Raw genomic sequence first — 15,005 nt, 5'->3', positions numbered from 1 at the left:
GTGATATTTTGTGTGCTATCCCCTTGGGAATCTCTAAGCATTTATAGGCCACATCTGAGTTATTCTAATTCCCTGCTTTGTGATGTGCTGGCAAGATCCCACCATCTGGAGGTCAGTGGCTGTTTTTGGACAGTGGTTGTTTTGGACCCAGACCAGAATCCCTGAAATGCCTCTGGGGCACTTACCAGGCCCTGGGCTGTAAAGGGCTATAGTGCCTCAGACACAAGCTGCTTTGACACTTTCTGACTGCTGCTGCTCTGGGCACAGAAACCTGACTGTAAATGAGTTGTTGCCCCAATGAGCTGTGAGTCCAAGGACCCCAGTGCATTGGGCACTGCACTGTCCACCAGGTCTGGGTAGGGATCGGGCACATCATGGATGATATCCCCAGAAGTGGCCCCCTGAGCTGTGCAAAGGGAGTCTGCACCTGACCTTAGCCTGAGGTTGCCCGTTACATCACATCACCAAAGCCTGGTCTAACCAGAGCTGTTGCTAACGAGGCTGGGGAGGATGAGGATGTGCATGCACAGCCCGGCTGACTCCCACCGCTGCCTCTGCTGGCTGCCTGCGAGAGAAGGCGAATGGAAGAGCTCTGGACAGGCAGTGGTGCCTCTGCTGGCCCTGGGGCCAGCTCCTGGAGCAGCATACTTGGGATACCCCTGCAGATGAGAGCTGGTGGCACTCAGCACCTCTAGGGCTGTCTTCAAGGCTCTGACTTGCTTTCCATTCAAGGCCTGTTCTTCAGCTCAATCCTATATGCTTCCTGTGGGATTAGGCATGCAGTGCCCATGGAACTGGCTGTTGATAGCCCCCCTCTGCCACCAGGCAGCAGCCTGTGGGACAGGGCTGCATATGGCCGTGTCAGGCTGAGCTGACAGGCGTGGTGTGAAATAAGATGAATGGGCTGAAGTTGGTGAAAATGATTCTAATTTATAATCTGCTGCTTTGTGGAGCTCCCCAATTAATTCTCTGTAGATACATAAGTAGGCCACATGTTTGCTTTGCTTCGAGTGTAATAAACATTACACTCTGTCCTCTGCTTTTGGTGCCGGTTCCTGTCAGAGCATTAGTCCCTATAGCTAATTCCTCACACCTGTCTCCCAGGCTCCTGGGAGCCTGGCTGAGCATGGGGAGGAAATGCCAGGCTCCAGGAAACTTGTGGCATGGAGAGATAAATTCCTGATCAAAGGGCTATCACACAGTGCCTCTGAATATTTAGTCGCAGGCAAGGCAGCCAAGCCCACTCAGGAAAGGGCTTTGTTCTTGAAGAGCTGTTTGCCTGGCTTCACTCTGCATCACTAAGCAGCTGGGGTGGGATGGGGTGCTGGTTGTTACATGCCCTCAAGTCAAAAAGAACTGGCAAAGGAGGGGGTTATAAGGGTGTAACGGAGGAGGAAGCGGGGTGTGGGGGGGGCTGTTAAAACATTTGCAGTAGACGGGTGAGCTCTGCTGGGGTCTGGATGTCAGCATGGAGCTGCTGCAGAAGCAAGTCACTTGCTTTGAGCAGGAAGAGCAGTCTGACTGAGGCACACACACTTTAGCTGAGTGCGTGACTTTCCTGCTTGTCCTGCTACCTGTGTTTTCTGAGGTTCCTGAGCAGCAGGAGACCTTTCCTAGGCCTCCCTCTCCATTCCACAACCAGGAAAAATCCTCCATACTTGCTTACTTGCCACAGCCTGCTCAGCACCCTGGCTTAGCTCTGGTGCTTTGTTGGTTCATAAGGTGAAGAAGCACAGAGCTGCTTTGCTTGTTGAGATGCCTTTGAGGGGGTGAATGAATTGGAATTGCCATGTGCTGGGTGAAGGTGCCTAATATGATCTAGTTTGATGTGATGATGGGTTATCGATTGCTGTGTAGAAAAGTGGGGCAGCTTACTTGTCATTGTGTTTTAACTATCTCCAGAGAAAAGAGAACTAAAAATCAGTTTACCAGGCAGTTTAATAGCGAGTTTCAGCATTGCTGCCATTAACAGCCAAGCCACTCTTCTCTCTCACCTGGTTTTCCTCTTGTACCCACAGCTTCTCTGCTGACACCTCAGAGCAAGCAAAGCACTTGCCTGGCCCTGGGCTGCCATACTGCCCTGGGTGGTGCAGAGCCAGCCACACTCGCTCGTTTTGTGTCCTTCACTCTGCTTTGGGACAGGGACAAATTCCTTGAGCTTTGGCAGGGGTGAGGTGCCAGCTTCTCCCTGTACAGCAGCACCCAGTTCTGTGCTTACATGGGCACAGGGAGCCTGGCTCAGCAACTGTAGAGCATCTGACTGCGCTGAGGGTATGAACATCCCATCTACCCTCGCGCCATGGTGGTGAGCATTCGCAGCCATAGCACTCCCTGGGGAGGTTCTGGCAGGAGGAGCTGTGGTAGGTACTCTCAAGGACAAAGACGCCAGGCTGGCCTTGGGTACCTGGCCCCCCTTTTTCTGGAGCCCCAAATGCTGGCACTTATGTGCCCCGTGCAGGCCTGCCAGGGAGAGGAGCCAAGCAGTAACTGTTATCGGGCTCACACAGCCCTTCCTGTCTGGCTGCTCTTCTGAGGAGTGAGCCACACTGCCTGCAGGTGCCAGGGAGCGCTCGCAGGTGCTCCTGAGGCAGGAGGTACAGATGCGCTGTCTGTAAAGTCTTGGTACAGAAAAGGCTGTGAGGTGATGCTGGTTAGTGACAGAGTCAGCCTTACCCCTCCAAGCCAGCTTGTTGCAACCCCAGGAGGCCTGTGGCCTCTCTTCTCACCTTGGATATGCAGATGGGAGCTGGTATGGAGTCCTGGGATTTGTGTCAGCTCAGGCAGCTTGACTTATGTTGCAGGAGGCTGAAAACACAAAGCTCAGATTGGATCTGGGTTCAGAGCACTGGGGGGGGATGGAGAGGTGGAGCAAGAGGATGCACAAAGCTGCTGAGATTCCAAGGCCACAATTTCTCCCAACTGCTATGAGGCACAGTCCTCTCTGAGAGGTCTGCCAGGGCAGGAAACACCTGGGATCAAGGCTTTGCTGGCAGACGTGGACAGTGTCTGTGTCGCTGCTCTCTGATTATTCTCCTCACTCCTGTAGCACTCTGGAGCAAGCAGATTGCAGCCAGAAGTCTATGAACAGCAAGGGTGGTCCAGGGAAGGCATGATGCTGGGGGCTCTCCAGTCTGGACCACAGCTGTTTGCATTGTGCCACTGCAGCCGATGAAGGGATAACTGCCCCTCTGCCTGAATGGAGTCCAGACCGAAGACCCTGAAGACCTTTCCTGGGGTGTTTTCAAACTCTGTGGCTGTGGAGCCACTGTGATTGCACCAGGACACTGAGGTTTCTCTTGTATCTCTTGAAGCTATCCCAGAGCTTCTGGGAAGGGCTGAGCTAGCAGGTGCCCACAGCCCTGTTGTCCGTGTCCAAGCCAGATTCTCTTGCTTTTGCTTAGCCTGACCTGAGACAGAGGTGTGGGGCTTGGGCTTGCTGTGCTGGAAGGAAGGCTGGGCTGCAGCTGTGCCACTGGCTGCAGGCATTTCTGCATGGCTCAGGGCATAGTAGCAGTGCCCTCAGGTGCCTGTCGCTTGCTCTGTCCTCAGCAGGTGGAGAGGGAAACTGAATCCTGACGAGCTGTGCCAGGACATGTTTCCAGGCCTGAGATTGGTGTTTCTCCCTCACCAGTGCAGTTTGTTTCAGGGGTGCTGGAGCACATGCAGCAGGAGCAGGCTGAGGCTGCTGGGCACAAGGGCAGCCAGGCTGGTGGAGCAAGACATTTTAAATGCTTTTCATTCCAACTCTCTGCAGCTTATGCCTTTCCAGGAGCTGCTCTCTGTTTTCAGTTACCTTTGTAACTGCATTACATCTCAGTAAATAAGAGCTTTCCAAGTATGCTGCAGGAGCCAGGGCAGCTCTGGGCCTCTTGATTGTGTCCCTGAGGACAAGGCTGCTGGGTGTTTCTGGCACAGTGACAGCTGCTCTGCACCTTGGCTTTGGGGACTTTCTCCAGCCTCCCCAACACATTTTCTGGAGAGACTGCCAGGAATCTGGCTGTGGCAAGGGAAAGTGCAGTCTCATGACTCTGCCACTTTGAGAATAGCTCTTCAGCTATTTCAAAGAGTTTGGACACTTAGCCCAGCTCTGCTCCCTCAGTATGTCTCTTGCTCTTTCCTCACCCCATCCATGCCACAGATAGAGGGCAAGGGACTGCAAGGCATTAGAAGAGATGACAGAGCTGAGCACCCAGGCCCACCAAGCCCAGCACCTTCCTCAGCCCCAGCTTTCCCCACCTTTGTAATACCCCCTCACTCTCAGAGAGCTGCCAGTGCAATGCTTGCACCCAGCCTCCCTGGCCTGGCCTGGCTCTCATCCTGAATTTATTTTTATATCTTATGATTTTCAGAGGTTTTTAAATTTAATGGGTTCTTCTCTTTTTTTTTTTCTTTCTTTCTTCCTTCTTAGCACCTGAACTGGATCCTCTCTGAGCCATTGCCAGCTCCAGGGATTACAAGTGAATAATTCAGGTTTGATGGTGTATTTGAAGTTTCAGGGAAGAAAGTGGCATGTGTAGCCTGCTCCCCCCCCCATACCTGTTCCAGGGCTGTGGTGCAAGCTGCTACTGTTGCTCCAAAGGCAATCTCATGGATACCCTATGGAGCCACACTGAACAAACATTTGGCACTACCCAGAAATGACCTTCCCAGATCCTGGAGCCTAAGGCTGCCAGGCCACCACAGAGCAGCAGGCTTGTTTTCATCCTACTGCTTGTGCAGGCTGCTGTTCTTCAGGGAGGCAGCTCCCCAGAACCAGCACTGGAAGAATATTGCAAGGCCAGAGAGTGCTGTGGACTGAACCACAGCACCCTACTTGGCAGCCCAGGTCCAGGAGGGGTTAAATTCCAGACCAGTGTGTGTATCCCGGCAGCTCTGAAGTGTAGTGAAGAAGGCAATGGGCAAACCTGACCTGCTTTAAAGATGTTTACAGTAGAACATAAACCCAAAGCTGAAAGGCCTTCAGAAAATGAAAATTCTTCCCTTACAAAGATGGTGGGAGCCACATCCACAGGCACTCACGCTTGGCAGCAAACCCTTCTCAAGTGGCCTTCAGAGAGCTCCCTGCAAGCAGAAGGTGTTTTTAAGACAGGGAGAAGGAGGTCTACTGCAAAGTTCCTCTTTGGATTTCAGAAAGGATCCTGGGGATCTTTGACAGGGCTGGTGGGTGGTCACAGAGAGACTGTAAAGGTTTGTCTCAAGTGGTGCATGCTGCTGGGAAATGGCTTTGGGGAGTCTATCTTGGGGAAGAGGCAGTGCTTTCCTATCCTACTGCAGAACTGCTCAGACGTTGCTTTTTGAAAATGGAACTCCTGAATCACCTGTCTCTATTTCACTGCCAGGAAACTGCTAGCACTGTGGCACTGATGGCAGAACCAGGTGGTATGACACAGTGGGAGCTACTCCAGCCAGTGGCTTCTTGCTCACTCTGAGAAGATCACTTGGTATATCTTCCTATGCTTCTGGACTTGAGCTGGAGAACTGACTTGGTGGCTAGCTGCTGCTGGGCAAAAAGATATACCTCCAGAGTCATCATGTTGTTGTCTCCAGGCATGGGTGGAGGAGGGAAGTGTTTGCAGTGGACTGAGAGGTGGAGATGCAGAACATTTGGGTGCATTGTTTATGTTTCCTGAGTGCAGAGCAGAACTTTGCTTGGCTCTTCCAGTGTTCCCTGAACTTCACAGGGTAAGGAAGCAGAAGAGACATCCCTCACTGGGTTCCAGGGTATGTGTCAGACCATCAGTGGTCTCTGTGGTCTGTATTTGCACAGTGCCAAGTGTTTCTTGTCCTCAAGGCACAGGGCACAGAAAGATACACTGAAAAATTATTTTTAACCTCCTACAATTTACCGTTCAAAAAGGTAAGTCACTTTTGTCAAGGCTGGTTCAGTAGCAGCCACTATGGAGGCAATCTTTTCCTGATACATCTTTTTGCAAGGTGGTGCTCACAAAATTTAAGTATGATCTTTCATGGTTTCCAGGAGCTCTTGGAAGAACTAACAAGCATATCACAGGGTCCAGCGTTAAACTCTTCCCTGCTGGGATGCAGTAGAGAACAGAAACTGTCAAACAGTTTGAGATCCATTTAATAGCAATTAGTGTGGATGAAAGAAGCACTAATGTGAAAGCCTCAGTCTCTGTGCCTAAGGTGAGAGGAGGAGAGGAATGTGTAAGAGAAAATGTAAACATGACAAAATGTTGTTTTGTATCCCACAAAACAATGAATCATTTTAACATTTTCCATCCTTTTCATGCAAGCAGAATAAGTCAATCCATATATGACAGAATTGAGGACCTGCAGTACGACCATGGAGCTAAGGATCTGACAGAATTGTGAACACAGAATAATCTTTGGAATTCTGCATATAGCATGAAAGAAAAGGCACATATATGATGAATGACAGAAGCTGCAACAGCAGAAGCCTTCTGGACAAGAGAACTCCTCTGCCCACCCAGAGGAGGACCCACTGAAGGGGAGAAGCCATCACTGGTAACAGATATTGAGCACCTACAGAAAGTAGGAGTATTTCCAGGAAAATCCCAAACTGCAAGAAATGTAGCCTTAAAATATATCCTTGTAAAAGCCTGAAAAATGTGATTCAGAATGTGTGTTCATAAAGGCTGCAGACTCTGGAGGACTGTCTTCCAGTAAAAGGGTATGATAGACTTCACCCTGTGAAGTGGTGTAAACAATCAAGAGCTGCCAACAGTTAGCTTCAAGGCAAAGTGTTAGGTGGGTTGGTAGGATGTTATCCCTGGAAAAAGGAAAGGAAGGCATACAACAGCTAAACAGGTGAATATTTGGTTATGTGCATAATTTCACAATTTGGAAATACTAACATTTTTAGAAAGCTAGGATCATTCTCTGGATCCTGGTAATTGTGTGAGCAGAAAAGCTCAACGTGATGTGCTTGCACCACGTCTTTTGGGAGGTTTTGGGATTTCTGCAGTTGTACTTTGGAAAAGTTGTAGACACTTATCATGACACAATACATAAAGAAGCCTGCTACTGACAACCGAAGAACTATACATGGCACAAGAGAAGCATAAGTTCAAAGAGAACTTGGTACAACAAGGGCTACCAGGGGGAAAATGGAAGCCAATGGGCTGACTGGACACTCACAGATGTCATCTGTTAAAGGCAGTGGGTCTGATGGTGGTGACAACAGGATTTGAATGAGAGGGAACTACACCTGATGAAGGATGAGCAGAGGTGGGTCTGATGCTGCACCTTCTAGATGTAGCCACTGGATAAAGGCCCCTTCCTGTGTAGTGCAGAAGAGCTTTGCTGGTCCCTCCCAACCACATTATTCCTCAGGGTGCTGGACTCAGCCATTACAGCACCAGTGTATTCCAGAAGCAATCAGATCACCATGCCTTTCTGGGATGTGAGTCCAAAAAACATTCTAGTACCAGAAATAAACAACTACTGTTTTCCAACTTACTTACTCTCCACAGCTTTTTGCAGCCAAATTTTGGCTTTCGCTGCATGTGACTGCACCACAGTTCTCCTACTGTCTGTATGGGAAGATTACAATTGCTTTGAGCCCTGTTTCTCTCTGCTCTCAATTGGTATCAGGGTCATGGAAGAGCACAAGTATGAATGTGTGTATGCATGCATTTCTGTTTACCAGGGGGAGAATGACAAGAGGAAACTGTATCATGCTCCTGACACCCCTGTTCTAAGCTTTGCATCTAGCTGGGACCCTTGTATGTAGTCCAGACATATGCCTTTCCTCCATTTTCTTTGCTCTGGTTAGTTATGTTGCATATCTAGGGGATGGCTTCACTCTGTTACTCCACCCAGGTGGTGAGCTGTGCATCCAGCTGTAAATCTCAGGAGCAAACACAACTTGGAATAGAGTGCCTGTGCTGCCTGCAAAAGGATATTGTGTGAGTACACCCCACAGCAGTGGATCCCCCTCCCCAGATCACATCTCAGTCATGTTGTCTGCCTGCCCACTAGAAGGTCCAAACTCTTGCTATTGGGCTTTCTTCAGTCTGCAGTCTGGTACTGGACCAACAGGGCAAATGCTGAGTCACTGATACAAGTAACTGCTCCAACCATTAATTTTTATAGTCTGAGTGACAGCACTTCATGCTGGGCACAAGTAGTGACAGAGATGAAAGCTTGAAGCCAAATAGACATCACAGAACCAGCACAAGTGCTATTTATTAAAGAAATGCCTGGATTGCAGAGGAAGGAGAGGGGTGTGTCTTGAAAGGAACCTTTAACACCTAAGAGTGAAAAGTAACAAGGGCTGTGCAGCAATGGGAGCTGCCAGAGGCAGCAGCTAATGGACCTGGTCCTGGGGTGAGCTGGCAGCAGGGAGCATGTGGCAGGGAGCCAAAGGGTAAGTTGTGCTGCTTCATCTGTAGCCATAAAAGCAAAGCAAACAGGGACTGTCATCAAGCTGAGCATAGGCACTGCCCAAGCTGAGCTGGGAGGCAAGAAAGTGCCATTGGGGAAGAGGATATTCCTGGGCTCACACAGGGAACTGCTACTTTTGACTGTGGTTTGTGCATAGAAGCTAATGCCGTGCACCGCTGTCACCAGTGTACAGTGTGTTTCTGCCCCCTTCAACACTGGAGCATGGACAAGCTCCCACCGCCTGGTCCAGACCCACTGCCTCAGCTGCTGAGCTCAGCTGAGCAGACTGCACATCCCCCTCACCAGTGTGTCAACACAGCCTCTACAGGCTGGGATTGAAGCCAGGCTCCAAGCCCTCTTTCCTCCCTCGCTGCAAATAGGCCTGCCCCTCTGTAAAGAATGGTTTCCAGTGTCAAACAGTTGACCAGTCCCCTCCTTCTACTTGTGCAGACTGCCTACGGTTGGTGTACTTACAGGGGTGGGCTACACAGGATCACTGTTGTCCTCTTCCACAACACGTCCCCGGCTCCAGGCCCTGGGTGTTCCCCTGCTAGACCCCCACGGCAGTGCGGCTTGTCCTTTCACGCCAGCCTCTCAGTTGGGGGTGCTGTGTGTGCATGCCAGTCCCTGGTCCTGGAGTTGCTCTGTGCAGCAGACTCCGCTGCATAAGGTCTATTTCAAGAGCCCCTCCAGGTCAGTTAGCAATTACCTGCACCAGATATGCACTTGGAGAGGAGCTTCTGATATCTTCAATGCACTCGTTTTCCTCTTTCGATTTCAAATTCGCCTCACTGGAAATAGGCACTTCAGCTTCTTTTACAGACCGTAGTAAATTAGGATTTTGTCCAGTTCTGTTGGTTTTGCTGATATAGATGTTTTTCCCCACAGAGGCAAAGACATGGCCAGTCTGAGCTGTGTCCAGACCCTTCCATTCCAACTTTTCCAGCCAGGCCTGCAGATGATGTCATGGTACAGAGAATATTGCTGCGCAGAGCGCTGGTCCTAGTGTGGGCTGAGGAGCCGCTTCCAGGATTGCCACCCTGGTGACAAACATCTTATTATAAATTCAGACCGATGGCCAGTGTTATTCAGAGGTGTCTAGTGAGCAAAAGCATTCCCTCCCTTGCAGAGTCAGCTGCAGTGCAAATTTTCCGTCTGCATAATCCAGTCTTAGCCTGGAAGGAAAAGGACTGGAGAGAAGGAAATCAAGTCTCTTTGTGTCTGTCATCCTTGTTCTGAAACCTGACTGCCAGCTTGTCACAGAGATGTTTCCTACAGTAAAGTACTTCATGCTGGGTTCTTCCAAGTCATCCTGGTCACACAACAGCTGACAGCTGTGGGCGTGCCCCAGGTGGTTTTTCCTGCTGCTGCAACTCAGCTGAGGAAGACGCATTCTCCTGCTTGTGCCCAAGGACACACTCCCAAGGGAAGGAACCTTTGCTGAAGCCTTGTGGCTGGTGCACCTGCTGCAGTCCCTGGGGCCAGAGCAGAGCCATCCCCTGCACATTCCTGCCCACTGGCTCAGCTGGGAGAGGCTCGGGCCAACCGTCTGCACGCAGCCACGGGGGCTGTGCAGGGGAGGATGTCTGCCAATTTGCCTGTGGGCTCTTCACTAGGCTCCTGGTGCATGATGTGAAGTCGCATAACTCCCTACCCAAAACCAGTGGTTCAGTGCTCAGAGGCAGAAGCAATTTTACATAAAGTTCAATTAAATATTTGCTTTATAATTGCGCAACAAATTATTCATAAAGGCATTGGAATTTAATCACAAGGCTGACACCGTGGAGTCTGCAAATGACACAGTACTTGGGGAGAATAAAGATGGAGGAGAGCTGCCAGGCATTGGTGACACAGTGCTCAACTGCGTGGGACAGTAGAAATGCTCCCAAAAAAAAGACTGGAAGCAGCACTAACGAGCCTAAACAAGGCAGTGCCGCTTGCCTAGCAGAAGTAGAGTGGCATATGAGAACTGGCTCTGGGCAATAGACTGGGGGCTTTGGCCAGCCAGCGTGTGCCCAGAAGACCTAGGCAGTGTTGGTCTGTGTCCATCCCAACCATGTTATGTTGGCTCTGGCCAAATGTAGGGCATGTTCTGTGGTATGCTAAGGAGAGGCTCAACCTGTGTGAACACAGAATTGCTGCCTTCAGCTCTTTCCACCATCTCCAGCAGGAGTCACAGGATTCCTGTGCCTTTTTGGGTGTGCAGAAAGACCCCTAGTCATGGGGAGCAACCAGCCTGTGGAGTCAATCCTTCTAAACCTGTACTAGGGCAGTGTCTGGGGAAAGGCAGGAGGCAATCTGGGTGTGTAATGTGGCATCACTGTCCCCAAGAGACAGGCAGTGTAATGCAGTGCTTTGCAGAAGATAGCTGCTAAGCACAGCAGGAACAAATGTGAGCACCCACAGACCCTCTGCAGGGAATCTAACAGAGGGACTTCATGGCCTTCATCTTGAGCTGCAGCCTGGGGAGCAATGCCTTCCCTGCCAGTCCTAACACCCAATGTTCATAGAACACCCTTAGTTGGAAGTGACCCACAAGGATCATTGAGTCCAACTCCTGGGTCCCCTAAGGACCACCCAAAAAAAGTTCAGGCTGAACTTGGAGGGCAGAAGACTGAATCCTCCACCCTGTGAAGAGCAGACTGGTGGGACTGAGTTTCTGAATCTCTGTTTGTTCCTGTGAGATGGTGTCAGGTGAGGTCTGAGAATGAGAAATGGCCTGCTGTGCAGATGCTGAGCCCAGCTCTCACCACAGCCTGATTTTGCTTTGCCTAGCAAGGACATGTCCCTCCCAGATTCTGTCCCCTGCTGTCATCCTGTGCAATGGGCTGCAGCCTGCCCCATCCCACTAGGGAGAAGCTCTGCAGGGCATCCAGTGTTAGGTGGGCTGTGACTGACAGGGGAGCTGGGTCCTGGACAGAGAGCTGGACTGGAGATGGATTGCCTGCCACCCAGATGTGGACATTAGACAGGGAGTTAGATTAATGGGAGCTGGCTCTGCCAAAATAGAGGTGAGTCACAGAGCCTGTCCTGTGCTGAATCTGCTTCTCCAATAGGGAAGAAGTAGGAGGATTTAGCAAGATTAATCCCTCATGGGGTTGTGAGAATAGCCAGAATTCATGTGCTTCTCAGCAACAAATTTCCATGTAAGCAGACAGCATTTTGACTTGTTTCGTGTGACAGAGCATAGATCCATACTGGTAACTTTGGAATTCCCTGCCACTTGTCACAGGTAGGATTGACAGTCCTTCCCCACTCAAACATGAACCCTGCAAAGCACAGTCTGCACACAAGCACCAAGAGAGCAGTAGCTTGAGAGCACATGCTCCCTGAATTTTTCCTGAAGTCACTGTCTGCAGTTGCTCTGCCCCAAACAGTTCTGGACCCTGCACAGAACACATGAGAAAGGAGTAAGAACTTCTCTGTGCGGCTGGGAGGATTGGGTGACACATCAGCTGGGCGTTCACTCGGCCTCTGCCATCTTCATGTAGAGGAGGAGCAGGGAGCAGACCTGGACAATAAATAGCCAGAGCATCTTCCCTGATGAGATCTACTCTTCCCTCTGGCCAGCATTTGCTGACACAGCAGGAATGACAGATGTGGTTAGAGCTGCTAGGAGGGAGAACATGTTGGTCATGGCTACCACTTTTTGGCAGGAAGTGACGGGAAGGTCTTGGTAACCCTGTCTCTGCCCCTCCCAACACTGAACTCAACAGGGAGGAAGATGAGGCCAAGAAGAGGAAATTTCAGTAAACTGCTTTTGTGTTGTGTTTACAGGAACAGAAGAGGGAACCTCGGTGGTAGTCATCCAGGAAGATTTTAATGGAAAAGGCAAATTTCTGTTCTATGTTGGGAATCCTTGTGTGTTTTTGTTTGGTTGTTTGGTTGGTGTTGTTTGTTTTGATTTGATTTTGTTTTGTTTTGTTTTGTTTTTCCCTGATATTTCTTTAGTTCATGTCATGGCTTTTCAGTCTGAGCAGTTTTACAAATCTGCTGTGGAGATGAAAGCACCAAGGAACGCTGCTCAGGATCAAGTTGGAAAAGCTTTTAACTTTCAGCTCCTACAGAAATAAGGCATGGGGGGGGGGGGGGGGGGGGGGGGGCGGGGAGAGAGAAGGAGGGCAAAGGCTGGGAAAAAGAAGAGGAAAGAGCAAAAAGAGATAAGGAGAAATGATGAGTGAAAGGTAAAGAGCAGAGAAGACAAATCACAACATGAGAGATAGAAAAGGAACAAGTCACTAACAGAAAGAAATGGAGAGGATAGGGAGAGAACAAAGCAAAGGAGCCTGGAGCTCAATGAGATGGGGAGAGTACGTCAGAATAAGGGAAGAATGCTGCAGGTACAGGAGAGCTAAGACATACAAAAGAGCTATTTGAATGCTGGGATAAAGCAATGATGGGAATAAGAGGAAAGGAGAAGCCAGATGGGGACTAAATTGCCATGGAGATAAAGGAGAAGCCAGCAAAGTCAAAGGATAACCAATCCATCCATGCCTCACAGAAAATGCAAGACATGACTTGAAAGCAACATGCTGATGTTTGCAAGAGGCTGTGGGACAGAGCTGTGGGAGCTGTGTTCACTGTTCATACATATGGGGAGCCACATTCCCAAAGGGAGTGATCATGTCATGGGTGGCCCACGTTCTCCTGCCTTGCATCCTCCTTCATCCCTTCCCCACTGTGCTTCTGAGCATACTCTGAAGCATTGCTGGCTTCAGTTCTTACAGAATGACTGTCATAACATGCCTTGTTACAGTGCTGTCTGGGCTTATCGGCAACCTGCAGGACAGCAGCAAGAGGGCATGGAGCAGCCGTGACACAGGAGAGGGGGTGATGGCAGTAGAGACAAACATTCCCTAGCTCTGGGGCAAAGAGGCCTCAGTAAAAGCAGATTGAAAAAGGGCACAAATGTAGACAAGTGCTGGAACTGTCGCCACCCAGTATAACACCAGCTAATTGGATGCTTTCTGCTAGGTGGGCTGAACTCCATCTGGGCTGCAGCTGCACTGTGAGGGGCTGTCCCAGCGAAAAGATCTGGATGTTGCCAGTGACTGTGCCAATGCTGATACAAGAGCCCAGCAGCTGTCCTAGGGCTACACCAACATTGAGCAAGGTCTCTGTCTGCAGACAGTGCTACCAGTGGAGGAGCTGCACTCCAGCCTTTGCTTCTTTCCCTGTAAGAGCATCAGGCACAAGTGGGATTTGCTTTGGCAGCAATGCTGGCAACTGGAAGGTTTCTCATACTCACACAGGGATTCAGAACATTTCTAGATGTTTCCCTGTCTGAAGGGTCTGGCAAGGAGCATTTCCTAGGTCTTCTTTTAGGGCCCCATTGGCCTTTGAGGGTGGGAATCATGCAACAGAATGAGGATTGGAAGCTTTGTGCCAGCCAGACCAAGAGGGCTGGAAGACATCTGCCTGAGCCTGCTGCTGGATCTGTGCCCTGCTCATCTCTTGGTCCTGCAAAGGAGAAGTCACTCCGGGATTCATTCTGTGATTATAAACCTCTGTCTTTTGCTTACCATCCACCTCTCCCTGACCTGCAGATCACCTGCCTCTGCAGGAAGCACCATACGTACCCAGGTGGTAAGTGGGTAGGACACTGCAGCTGGGTTACCATGGTGTCTTGCACCTATTGGCCAAGCACAGGATTCATCTGCCTTGTGTTAGGCACTGCACACATGGAGCAAAAGGGCATTCTATTCTCTGCTGCTCCAAACTTCAAGGCCTAGTACCAGCAGTTCATGTGAAAGCAAGAGAGCATTTTCTTCAGATAAGATGTGAGGCTCTGGACAGTGGAGACTGAAAAAAGTCCCACTGGGGGCTGTTTGCCTGAATTGTGGCTTAACCCTGACTTGTATGAGCAGATTTATCAGTCCAAAAATGATATTGCAGTCTCACCAGCCTTGATCTTTTCACCTGCTTCCACTTTCTACCTGTCCTAATAACACCCAGAGTGGCCTATAAACTTGGCACCCCACTGTGGATCCTGCTGGCACACGGGTTCCCACTGCAGGCACTGGGCAGTGCAGATGTCCTTACCCCTCATGACTCCAGAGTGCTGCTGAGCCTGGGTGCTGCCTGCCACCCTTTGGGCAGGGCTCTGAAAGGGGCACCTGAGATGTAAGGTAGGTGCTGAGGATGCCAGCTGCCAGGGCTGCCCAGGTACACGTCAGGGGGGAATTTGCCAGCTCCATCCCCAGAAGAGCCCCTGTCAGAGCACCCCTCCAAGCTGCCGCTGGGCCATAGGGATCTGGCCTCGTTCAAGGGCTGGGGAAGTGTGGGCTGGGGTTACCCTGAGCTGCTGGACGCCCTGGTGCCCCAGTTCACTGCTATGGTCCCGTGCACCGAGTTTGTGTGTTCTCAGACGCAAGCGCTGCCAGGCGCTGGAGCACGGTGGGGCCTGGCTGGAGCCCGGGGAGGCAAAGTCAGCCCCGTGCCCCGGGGGACGGCCCCAGTCACTCTCGATGCCACCGGCAAGCACAGCACTGGGGTCGGTGGAGGCAATGCGGGTGCCCGCGGCTAAGGTCCCAGGGCTGCCGGAGCCGCAGGGTGGGGGCACGGGCGCGCGGTCCGGGCGGCGTCCCCCAGCCCTCCCGAGGGTCGAGGCAGCCCGTGGGGGGGCGGGAGCGGGGGAA

General features: G+C 50.9%; 1 protein-coding gene across 3 annotated transcripts in view; it reads left to right on the top strand.

Annotated features, from left to right (window-relative positions):
• SLC35C2 (solute carrier family 35 member C2) overlaps window positions 1-7,510 on the top strand; it is a 34,886-nt gene extending 27,376 nt beyond the window's left edge. Inside the window, exons 10-11 of one of the 3 annotated variants that reach the window (XR_004253961.1) lie at window positions 5,978-6,144; window positions 6,258-7,510. The gene's annotated coding sequence lies outside the window, so the exon portion shown is untranslated. Of the gene's footprint in view, window positions 1-5,977; window positions 6,145-6,254 lie in introns of all 3 variants that reach the window. The other 2 variants (XR_004253962.1, XR_004253963.1) reach the window with 2 other exon arrangements.
• Window positions 7,511-15,005: the final 7,495 nt, after the last annotated feature.

The sequence above is a fragment of the Aythya fuligula genome, chromosome 16 (assembly GCF_009819795.1).
Source record: "Aythya fuligula isolate bAytFul2 chromosome 16, bAytFul2.pri, whole genome shotgun sequence".
NCBI lineage: Eukaryota > Metazoa > Chordata > Aves > Anseriformes > Anatidae > Aythya > Aythya fuligula.
The sequence above is the reverse complement of the archived record's forward strand: the minus strand, read 5'-3'. Positions and strand labels throughout refer to the sequence as shown.